Raw genomic sequence first — 10,699 nt, 5'->3', positions numbered from 1 at the left:
GCCACATATACTAGTCATAGAAAACAAGCATACGGATTTCCTGAATTAACTAGTTGACGTAGAATATAGACGCCAGACCCAATAGGAGTGTTAGGTGCATGTCACCAATCTTTAACATACCTTAATATATAATATTTGTTTTTAAATTAAAATGCCTATATTAAATATTACAAAACAGTTTTGTTTTTTATTCACGACTTTTGGGTTCTAAACCACGCTCTCAAATGTTTCAAAATGCATTTAAATACCATTACTGATACAAATTAACAAAATTGAAATGTCTGTTAAAGAAGTGAATTGTTGTGAAAATATAAAATTGATTTAATTTTTTTTTGTCTTTCTATATGTTTGTTATTGCTAATCTTTGAAACGGCTGGACTTTTGAAGAAAATTTCACTTGCAGATAACTAACATTATAAGTTAGTTTACTTTTATTACCGAAGTATTATTTTTATATACGTTTTAATAAGAAGAACTTTAATTCCACGCAATCGTCTACGTCAAACGTATAACGCTTTAAATAGTACTACATCGAGTAATGGTTCAATTTACTATGTTAAATCCTTAATCATGAATTTAAATTGCAACTGGCCATTCTATCACTTTAATGTCTGCTGTTCTCTGAAAATCCGTAGGCGTAAATTGAGCTGTCGATTTGCGCACATATGTCCCAGCATCCAGGTCTAATCCTAGTCGGACGGGTACAAACGAGCGTCGTCAGGTGATATCAGTTGCAGGTGTGACGCACTCGTTCCTCGATTCACTAACGGACTAGTGTCAATACTTGCCTCGCTACAAATCACGTATCAAATATCCATTCTTCACTTTATATAACTTTTATATTAAATTTCTGTTTGCATCTATCTTCCTTTTAAACTATAATCTTATTATTAAGGCGTATATATAGAATACAACATATCGTTTTTGATAGAAGATATCAATATGGTATTTGTTGTATACTCTTTATACTGATGTTTTGTATTAATTTTTTTAAATATCTTTTTCTACAGTTTTAGAAATGTCATATACGTTATCGTCATTTTTTCTGTGTTACTATACAAATAGTAGGTACGAACTTACATTACAAGTATCTCTCATCACTCATTCTATCCCACACAGTAATGTTATATATATATATTTTTTATCCTATTATTATACACTAAAACTATTTGATATAGTACTCTTAATTTCTCTTTTAATTCCATTTTACGTAGGTAGAAAACGGAATGGCAAATAAATTGACGATCTACCTGATGCTAAGTGGTCGCCTATATACAGATTGTACGCATCATTTCATAATATCATATTGTTGTACTCATGTACCCAATGCCCCATTGTACTCATTGATTGCAGTGTCATGTCTCCGTTCCATATCTCACCCTTATATGGTCTACTAGCTCCTTAGCTGTTGAAATAGGTACTGAAGTACTCACTTAGACGACTTTACAAAGTCTATCTCCATAATACATATTACATAACATTATATTCTCAGATAGCATTTTATGGACTGTATATTATTACTAAGAAAATGAGATAATAATTCGACGCTGAGGGCTATAGGCAATAATTACATAAAATTATTCAAACAGGAGCTTATAGGCCATAAAGCACAGTGCACACTGGCTAGCACGAGGCACTCATGGAGCCCCTCGATATTTCACCATACATTACAAACGATGCGGTGAGCACTGAAGTTAATTGGATGCACTGGCCACAGCGGTGCATGGCTATAAAATATAAAACGCGCCCATCGCGGTGCTACGTAAGCAGGACTTCATTATCTCATATGTGTACACATCCCAGTGCCCTCTCCGTATTAATATTTAATTCCGTAATTACATTACTACTCTCTATAAAAAAATACTATGACACACCTTAGATACGGTAAAGGATTTACGACATCAAATCTTTACCTTTACAAAGCTCATATTTAGTAAACTTCATCAGAAATAAAATGGCATCCAATATTAACAATATATAAAAATAAGGCGAAATTTATTATGATGAAAGAAAACTCCGAATCTACTGTACATATTTTAGAAAATAATTAATTGGGTGAAAGGTATATTAATCCAGAGTGACATAGGATATATATTATTTTACTAGTTTTTTAGTCTAATACTGAAAAAATTATGATGATATTTGTCAGCTAAGTCAGACTCGGTGAAGATTGGGTGAATCACTAGTCTCTTATAATCTTACAAAAATAATACATTAAATATATGTATACAAGATAGGACATAACATAGAAATTCATTGTATATAATAAATGAATGTATTACGGGAACAAAGCTCTTTCATCAGCATTTAACTAATGAAACGTAACAAAACAACAGTCAGAACAGTTGTCGAGTGTTTACGAATTATTCAACAATTAAGAATGCAGTCTGCGCCTCGACGAGCTCGCCGCCGCCGTTTGCCGTCAAGTGTCATTGTAGAGTACTCGTGAATTGTGTGACTCTGTTAAAGCATGTCCGGACCGTAACGAGACAGTCAAGCCATGTCGATAGCAAACGAGATAATGGGACCACAAATACCAAATTAATAATAACCTAAACTAATATGAATATTTAGAATACTTTTAAACACCGTAAAAAAGCTGAGAAAAGGAACGCACTTTCTTAATTAATTAATTAAATAATAAGTGGCATTATATAGATACGGTATTCATTATTGCATTTTGATTATCACCAGTAGATGACGTCTATGAATATATGCATGAAGTATCGGGTAGAATTACTTACAGAGTATACTTATAAACTTTAATTGCATAGGACTTACTAAGAAAAACCAAAGACAGCAAGTTACGTTTAACCGCCTATATTACTTTATACTAAATTACAACCCGATAGTGCTATTAGATATAATTGAGCAATACAATCTAGTAACAGGTATTATCAAGTTGCGCTCTTGGTTTCTAATTTGATAGGTCGTTCTCCAGAGTTAAGTTGACTCAACACCTAGATATCAGCCCATTAACTTCACTACCCTTCTTATTAGTTATAACTAATTTAGTATAATACGATATATAGGTACGATCGCTCCAGTACTAAATTTTGTAGGCACTGGTATATGCGTCTAGAAATGGTGTTCTAAATTAAGTCGATATAATCAGTGATATTAGCCCATTAACTACAACAAAACATCCGTCATACACGTAAACGGGTGCTAAACTTGTGGGGTGTAGTCTGTTCTAGTTACGAATACTGAATAAACTACGAGTATTTATCTTTGACAAAATTGCAATAGCACTTTTGTCAAAGATACTCTATTCTCCTTTTTTAATTTAAAAATGATCTGTATTATTGTAAACAATATTAATAAATACGATCAGAATTTTTTGTTAGTTCTTCTCAGCTCGAAAGCACTTCGAACTGACGGTAGATTTGACATATCATAAGTGCCTAGAATAGACCTACTTGAATGAAGGTATAAAAAATTAACTTCCCGATGGGTACGATCGCTTAGTGACTAAATTTTGTAGGCACATATTTACGTCCAAAAATGATATTTTAAATTATGTCGAATATAATCAGTAACCAAAAACATGAAACATAAAGAAAAAACGAAATCGCGACCATTACAACGGGTGCGGTCATAAATAAGAACAAAGTGCCAATAAAACATTCAAATCGCGAATGCATTTAAAAATCGTACAGCTTTCGGTTTACATTCGCACACAATACGTTTGAAACGGACTGTGTAATAACAGGCATCAGACTTTCTACGGTACAGTAGCTGGGCCGATCGGAAAAATTCACTCGACTCGACTAGAATGCGCCCACGTAATCCGCGTACCCCGCTGTGTGTGAAATTGAAATTAAAATTCTATTAACGAAGAATGGTATAGGACAATGTTATTTCATTTATTCGATGTCTATACTAAACGAAGAGTAGAAAAGAACTTTATTTTTAATATGTTGTAATAAGAGAAGATAATTTCAATCGAATATTTTTTTAAATTGTGTATTTATATAAACGTCAAACGGTTAATACCTATTGCAACAACTGAACAACTTTTTTTTCAGCTAAAGCTGTAATAGTTATGGATTTTGTACTTTTTATTAATAATTAAGTTGGACTATATATATATATATATGTTAGTAATGTGGCCTATTGATCCTATTGCTAACAATGTACTAAGTATAACAGGTTGACCTCCAGGCGGTTCCCCTGGAAACAATCGTGATAAATTTCTGGTGAATTTGTAACGATGGACTAACTGACCTGACCTCGTGCTCATTTTGTCATGCTCTACTAGTACCCCGCTGCATTATATATTACTATTTTCTATAGTAACTAAATAAACTCGATGATATATATATATAGCATAGCATATAGGATGAGGCAATTAGTATAATGTATCCCTTTAGTCAGATTGTCTTTAAACAACATCATTTTAGAATGACAACTGTAAAAGTGTTACCACAAACATTTTTTGATATATTTCACTACAAAAAAAGTTTTGAGCGTGTATATATATCTGAAATGTGTAAATATATATGCACCTTTCTGCCCTCATAATAGGCGATTGGCTATGTATTTTATAACAAGACAAGTTGGTAAGGTGGATAAGCTTCACACTAAAAAAATCCATATAATGGTATATGGATTTTTTTAGTGTGAAGCGAGAAAATTTCACTGAAAATAATGATAATCACTTAACAAATTATGAACACAATATTACAGTGCAGTGTGAATGAGATCTGAATTTACTAAAATTATATAGTACTAGTACCTAATATTAAATTTCTAAACTCAAGATTCCAAGAGAAGCTGCGCGCTCTATAGATTTATTGGCATCATGATAAGCCATTCTAGCGAGCACCATTCATCCATTAACCAACATTATAGCAATCCCACAAAAACTACCTTTGTACACACAAAAACAGATCAATTTAAGAATATTGTAGAAATCAAAATACGAGTGATATCCTCATATTGTAAGGCTGCCAAAGTAATAGAATCTTTTATATTTTCTATTCGACTTATCCTAACGTTTCAGTTTGTTTAGGACAGAAATCGCCCGGAGTAATTTGACAGATCAAAGTGCTTAAATATATCCAATTACGAGGAATTGGTTTCACAAAATCCATGTCATTTTATCAATGATACGGTTAATTACTTGTTTGTTACTCATTTATTTCAATTGTTTGGCTGATTTTAATAGAGCTAATTTGATTATTTACATTAAATATGAAAATACAAATTATTTATTATAAGATAGATTCTTCCTACAAAATTATTTAAATTATCGAATTGTGTTTAACAAAATATACGTACAATAGAAAACCACTTTAAACCGTTCTTATACATACGTATATATATATATAGGGAGTCTGGATTAAGGTCAATAATTAAATCCGAAAATTTAAAAGCTTTCCATACAACCCAGTAGCTAATACATGTTTATTAAATGTGCGTCGTTTTAATTAATTATGTGGTTAAGTTTTAAACAAGTGACAGTATTTAGGATAAAATTAATTTGATATTTCTATTACATTAGAACAACATTTTATATTTACTATTTTTAGCGCGTATTATTTTTTTTGGTAAAGATATTAATTATGTATATTAGTTTAACTATCTGTCACCCACGGCTTCGTTCGCGTGGATATTAACATATTTTTTGTTAAAATAAAAATTCTATAACAAATTTGCGAGCGATAGTCTAGTCAAAATCAGTACAGCTATTTCAGATATTAACATAAACAAACAGACAGGCAGACAGACAGAAAAAAATTAAAATATTTTATTTTATATGAGTACCGTTAATGTAGATAGCATTTAGAGAAATTAAAATTTTATGTACATCAATAATTATATAAAAATGTTTAATATTTATGTTGCAGTATTTTAAGTGACGAAATCTATTTATTTTATGAAGATAAAGGAATTAAAATATTATATTATTAATGCTTGTAGGCGTATTATGTAACCCGATGTAATTTTATTCGAATCAAAAAATGCTACAGTATTATAGAAATAAAAATAAAAACTTATATTTCAACTTACTAAATAGACAACGTCAATTTGAGATACAATAGGCTAAATATTTCACAAGAATTAACTTATTTTTCCAGTTATGTATATGGGGCAGACAGAATGGCGTCGGCCTTGTTTAAGATTATCTAGGATTTGGGAGGAACAAGCTTGTATCTTATTATTTACCTACCTATTTGATGAGTCCAGATAAACTACGTATGTGATAAACTAAGAACAAGATATAAAGTCACTATGAGATCATATTTTTTGTATACTCAGCTATTTTATTGTTATCTAAAATATTGTCGACAAGACCCGTTTCTCACAGTATAACCGTTTCCAGATCATGTATTTCTACAGGATTATATATATATATATATTCCGGGATAATTTACACAACGTCATCTAGTCCCAAGTTAAGCAGAGTTTGTATTATGTTAGTCCTGTTAAAACAATATAACAGTATCTCTTAAATAATCTCATAAATATGTAGGTATATATAAAATACAATGTTAAAACTGAAAAAATATAAATCTTCGTAAGTAACAAGCGCCGGTTAACAACATTAGATAATTGCTAATACACGGATAGTTCCCCCAAAAACATACGTAGAAATCAACACACGTAGGTAGTCATTACAAAATTATGTTTTGTTTGTGTAGCTACTCGGATAGTACGCTAGAGGGCTGATTGCTACATACAGGGATGCCAACCGTATCAGGATCCTTATACAAATAGCAATTTTTTTGCCTTTATATGAGGATATTTTGTAGTTTGCACTTAATATAGACTTGTTCTGCAAATCGATTAACGATGCTATAACATTAAAGAGCCAAATTGTATCCTGTACAAAATTACATCAGAATTTTTATTTGTTCGTACGAGTCTGTGTTTTAAGTCGGCAACCCTGGCTACGTATTTGCGATGATTACGTAGAACCCTCCAATTACAATTTTCCGTTCACACATTCAAGTTATGTAATCTCGAAGTAAACCAATTTAACTTTAATTCTGAATTAATTGAATGTGATAGTTTAAGTGCAACTTCATTCTGACTCGGTAACGTTTTGTAACGATTTTGCAGTAGTCGCATAGAATATATATTACTTTGATAGTGGGTATAGTTAATTGATTCCGTAAAATATACAGGTAGATTTTGTCTAGATTTATATTGTGTTTCGCTTTGAAGATTTTAAATATACATTTTTGTACAGAACATGGTTATGAATTTATTATAAAAAAAATGGACATATAACTTTTCTATAAAATTAGTATAATGATAAAATCAGTAATAGTTTTTTAATGTAAATTGTCATGCAATATACATAGCTTATTAAGATTCAGTGTAGCAATTAAAACAGAGAATTGTATGGACAATATTGCAAACCACAAAATACTGCCAATATCTTCTAAACCACAGTTCGGTGGCCCATTGGAAGTTAATTATTATTTGTAATGGTATAAGTGATTAATGTGGATATATAATTTATATATTAAGTAATTAATATAGTCCACAATCATACCTTACTAAAGCAAACGTATATGTTTTTAATTTACGGAAAAGGATTTCAAATTAATACAACAAAATCTAAGCATCATTCGACCGAATGTAAATCAATAAATATAAAGAGGCTAATATTTATAACCACACGGGAATGTAATGAACTTCAATGTGAAGAAGCCGAAACGATTATAGTGAAAAACGAAAACATAACTAAGTTATAAAATACTGAACATAAGTTTAAAAATAAAAAACGCCCACGTATGGCTAATAACTTAGTAGTAGTTTATAGTGACGGATAAGTTTTTCATATTAAGTATTAAAGGAAGTGTCGTAAATACTGAAATTAGTGAGCGTATCATCGTCAGAGCGGTGTGTAAACATGAAAACTTTCTAAGTAACGTGGGCGAGCCGGCGCTCCTTCGTCGGGAGTTCTCAATCAGAAAGTAGGGCTGTTGAACATTATTTTTCAGACTTTATATAAAATACTAATCATGTAGACTTACTAAGTTCATATTAAAATAAAGTAGTTTAGTCAATCATATTCACTAATACTAAGTATCAGTATGTCAATCTGCAGTCTGTTCATTACAGTGTTATGGTTAAAAGGCGGGCGAGACGGAATGTTATGAAACTTAATGTAAAGACAGATTATATAGGCTAAAAAAATAGAGAAATAAAATGGACGTTGTCTGCTGTTTTAAAGTCATTGATAACATCTAATATTTACGTATTACACAATTTTGTTAATAAAACAGCCACACATTGCGCTTTGTGTGTACCTATTTGTTTGGCTCAGATTGAAGAGTGAGATTATACTGATTGATGACTGATAAAACTTTATACTAAAACAGTCCCGTATAATTTGTTAACATTACGGAAAAGGGTTCATCACTCAACGGTTAATCAGTCGTATTTCATAATAGTAATTGGTAAATATTGTTAAAATAAAAATATTATTAGATTTATTAATTCAGGACTGTAATTACTTTACAATTTTTAGCTGCGCAATATAAATTTACTAGCTACTCGCCCCGACTTTGCACGTGTGTATATCTATTATATACATATATAAACATCCTCTAGAATCACTCTATCTATTAAAAAACCGATTCAAAATCCGTTGCGTAGTTTTAAAGATTTAAGCATAAATAGGGAGAGACAGCGACAGCGACTTTATTTTATACTATGTAACTAGCTACTCGCCCCGGCTCCGCACGGGTGTACATGTATTATATATATATAAACCTTCCTCTAAAATCACTCTATCTATTAAAAAAATCATTCAAAATCCGTTACGTAGTTTTAAATATTTAAGCATACATAAGGACAGACAGCGAGAGCGACTTTGTTTTATACTATGTAGTGATGATGATGATGATACTTATACTTTACATAAGTCTCAACATTACATACTGTCACAGGTAACTAGGGCAAATACAAACAAACTCAAAAATTTTCAGTTATACGGGGCGAATACGGTAAGTTAGTCTATGGACACTGAAAACTTTGTCATCCATAGTAGTAAAACATGAGAGGATAGAAAAAGGATAAATAAATAGAAGATAATTTGGATAAGTTTCTAAACATATGTTGGATGCAATTTTATTAAAAAAAGTAGAACTTTTGTACACGCTTACTTTAATGGCACGTACAAAGAAAAGAGCTTTACCAAACATTTACTGAAATTATTGTTGCAATATAAACATTACAAAATGTTTTTTCTATCTGTTTCAGATATTTTCTTAAGATTACCAGATAATTAATAATTCGGACACCAATAGACTTAACTCGTAGATCCAAATAATAAAAATGTAATATCAAAACACGAATTGTCAACCCTGAATAAATCAAATTAACTCTTGTATACATCTCCTCGCTTGTTTAACTTCTAGACGACACTTCTCGAGCCTAGTGTAATACATAGTAATTGTAACCCTCCCAGCTTATTTTATTTTTATTATATCAGTGCTGACTTCGTCTATAAGACTGTATATAATGAAAAAAAATATTTCGAACTGAGCTACAGTTTTAATAATAAGTTCATAGAAATATAAGTGATATGCCAGATTTTTAGAAATGGATATCCGCTGATACGGATACGAATATGCATGATTGCTAATCATTATCACCATCAATCACCAATTCATCACCAGTATTTACGAATTGGATGCGGACGGCTTGGGTCAGGTCCGGACATTATATTTGAACTTGGTTCGTTTTGGTGCATCTGACCGTGAAACGACAATTAACCTTTTGTATATTAACAACATCGCAACAACCTGACTATATTAGTAACTGACTTCGTTCAATATTTTAATATGTATTGTATTTATTAAATACACTAGTATGTTAATTTAAAAATAAAAAGTAAGTTAAGTGAAATTTCATAGTACTTCCCTCAGAATTTATATATTTATGAATGTACGACATCCGTTCACAATCGGCCAAGAACTAACGGATACGGAAACATTCTTCTTTTTCAGATACGTATACGAATATAAGGCGCATTAAGTAAACATGCCGTAACATATCCAACGGAATATATTTTAACTGGTTATCTGACAATGTAGCAAAAGACATCTATTCTGAATTTTCTTTAAATTAATTGTTATATTTACTGTTTTTTATAACTAATATAAAAAATATATCCGTACATAATTATTTGACACATTCATTTAGTTATTTAATATAGTAAAGTCCTGTATTGGTATAAATAACTACAGAGTAATAATTAAATGTTTATACGCTGGAATATAAATTACATAAAAGATAAATTTCGTTGAATATCCAAACGAAACTTCTGAAAACTCATTCAGTTAAAAAAATAATAGTTAAATGGTTAATCCGCTTCACAATTCAGTCTACCATATCACATTTACAATTAATAAGTTCAAACTACTTTCCAAAGTAACCTATGTAATTAATAATATTATTTTGTTTAATTTGACGTGCTTGGTGGTCTAGCGGTTGAGCACACTGCACATCTGCCAAAGGTTGCGAGTTTGTTTCCTGGCTCAATACAAATATTTGTATTCATGAATGTGATTTTTGTATTGGTCTGGGACTGTCATATGTAAATGACGTATGAATTTAGATATATAAAAGATATTTAAATATAGCACCTATAACAGAAGCCCTAATTAGCTTGGGCAGTGTGAAATGTCCGAAGTTATTCTTATTTAAAAAAAACTCAACCTTTATTAATGATATA

This window comes from Achroia grisella, unplaced genomic scaffold (genome assembly GCF_030625045.1).
Source record: "Achroia grisella isolate CSIRO2021 unplaced genomic scaffold, CSIRO_AGI_Agris_v1 utg856, whole genome shotgun sequence".
In the NCBI taxonomy this organism is placed as follows: domain Eukaryota; kingdom Metazoa; phylum Arthropoda; class Insecta; order Lepidoptera; family Pyralidae; genus Achroia; species Achroia grisella.
The sequence above is the reverse complement of the archived record's forward strand: the minus strand, read 5'-3'. Positions refer to the sequence as shown.